Genomic DNA, 2,622 nt, shown 5'->3' with positions numbered 1-2,622 from the left:
TCCAAATTCACAAGTAAGAAAACAAGTGAAGCCACTCATCATCCAAGATCAACCTCAGGAATCAACTAAGGAAAAAGCTCATGGTAAAAAGACTGTACCTGAAACAAGCACATCTGAAGTAGTCTCAAGGATAAGAACAAGAAGCCAGATGAATAAGGAAAAAGGTAAAGCTGTAGCAGTCGAAGAAAGTCCAGTGTCCAAGGGAAGTTTAAATGCCTTATTACAGGCTATTGACTTTGAGCAGTCTCTACCAGTTCAAATTGAGTTGATACAGTCAGAACAAGAAAGCACCAAGAAAGCCAAGGCCTGAAAAAGGCTTAAATTTGATGAGCCAGCTGAAGAGTTTGTTTTTAAACCTAGAAGACCTATGACAAGGAGATTCCAGCAAGTACAAGAAGCACTGTCAAGAACAGAGGAAACAGGGGAAGGGACACAACGTTGGCAAAAGAAAAACACAGGCAAAATAGTCATCACATCTAAAGAAGATAATATAGCAGACCTGAAGAGCCAATTAGAATCAGCTAAGCATGAGATTGCCAAATTGAAGAAAGCTGCTAGAAGACATGCAGTCATACAAGCAAACTATTATAAAACTCTATGGAAAGGGAATGCAACTGTAGAAGCCCAGGTGAATTCAGTGGTTGATGGCCATTCACAATTTCACACCTGGACAATACCAGCAATCAAAGAAGCCAAGTACATCAGAAGGATCAATATGCAACTGAGAGCTAGGAATAAGGTTATGAAGAAACAAATTGAAGATCTGAAGGCACAGCTAAGCCAGCTTAAAGGACCTGCTAAATGAGTTTTCGTTTCAAGTAAGATTCTATTTCAAAATTTTGATAAGTTTGCTTGATCTTATCTTTCTGAAGAAATCTAAATCCCTATTCAGCCTTTGGAAAGTCTAAAGAAGTTTTTGGCAATCAAGCACTCGGTTAATAAAGGTCTCAGGTTAAAAACAAGTTGTTTTAAATAACTCAGCAGTTTCGTAGCGCGCTACGAAACTGCTGAAAGTGATGATTTCAACATAAATCAAGCAGTTTTGAAGTTGAAGCGGGAAAATTTTGAAGGACAGTCGTATACAACGAGAACACCTGAAGTTACAACAGCCAATCAGACTAGCACAAGTGGAAATAAATAGTTTGAATCAAAAAGTGGCATTTTGTCATATCATAAGGAAATTGAAGCATGTATCAGACAGCTTGAATACGTTTTCCTTTTTTGTTTTCGAAACAGTGGATGACACATCATCAAATCAGGTTTCATAACAGCGGACAACACATCAAAACGTGGCCACCATCATATTTTGAGGGACAACAACTAAAAAACTGACTTATGAAGATTCGAAGATCATACAGCCGAGAAGCAAGGATAGTCTCCTAATTTTTCTGGACAGTGAAGAAGATACAGCATCCAAGGTTAACATGGAGCATTAAATAACCATCTCAGCCAAACTGAAAGAGAACCAAATGTCATAGAAAGGAATCATCTTAATTAAAGCCATCATGCATGTAATATGGAGTTAGAATCATAGTTGATTTAGATCTCTAAAAAACTCCAGTCAACACTTTGTTGTATTTATTAAGTAGTTAGAGTTTAAGAGTTGTCAGTAATAGAAGTAGTTTTTGAATTCCCCTCATGCTTGAGGAGGAATCTCGATCAGTTAGAATAAGAGCTCTATATATAGCCGAAACAGCAATGTAATCAGGGTTGGAAAATTTTATGGAAAAGCTTGTATTTGGCCTATGTAAGACTCATTTTCAGTAATACATGCTTGACTTTACTTCTCAGGATTCATGAAGGATTTTTTATGTTCAGAATATGTGATGTTGTCCTTTTCTTAATTCTTACAGTGGTATGGATGTATAATCACTCAGAATTCACTGAATGTGCTCTGACTTCCTGTATACATTTATAAACTGTGTGGTCCCATATGAGTTTATGTTCTGAATGTTTAAATGCTGAATGCCCTGACTTCCATTTAGGGTTGAGTTCATTGTTATATTGAGGTGTTGTTGACTCCATAAGCCCAATGGATAGTTTTGTTTAATGTGTTTCCACCATTCATATTTTTCACAGTTGTTCTATAAGAGTTAGCCATCTTATCTTTAATCAAAACCATTAATCCATCAAGAGAGAGCCCTCTCAGGTTGAGGAGGCTAAGCCTCAGCCTAAAGTGGGTTGAAATAGTTACTTAGAGTCAACCTGACCAGCAGCCTATTAGGATCTGATTTTGAGATAACATTTTGGTGCGTCTGCTGAGAGCCTGAAGATTATTCATTCCCGAAATCATGAAGCTGAACTTCTGAAGGTAGCAGGAGCTCAGAAGGTTTTCGAGGCTGCATTCTACCTTGGTGACTCCATACAATCTTAAAGTTAAAAAGGTGGCTTCGAGAGGAAGATATACAAGGAGTAATCCTAACCCAGATCCACCTACTCCTGTGGATAATCCAAACACCATCTCAAGGAGCAGGCAAAGATTTCCTGATATACCAGGTACTTCATCTTTTTCGAAATCTTTGTTCCCTGAATTTTCTAGAAGTCCTGAAGATAAAATTGTAGATGATAAAATTCATGAGGTATTGTTGAGGTCTGAGAACGAAGAAGAACTTATTGGAATTA

Source organism: Pinus tabuliformis, chromosome J (genome assembly GCF_031772625.1).
Source record: "Pinus tabuliformis cultivar Carrire ecotype Pingquan chromosome J, CPIR1, whole genome shotgun sequence".
Taxonomy (NCBI): domain Eukaryota; kingdom Viridiplantae; phylum Streptophyta; class Pinopsida; order Pinales; family Pinaceae; genus Pinus; species Pinus tabuliformis.
Note: the sequence above shows the minus strand (reverse complement) of the source record.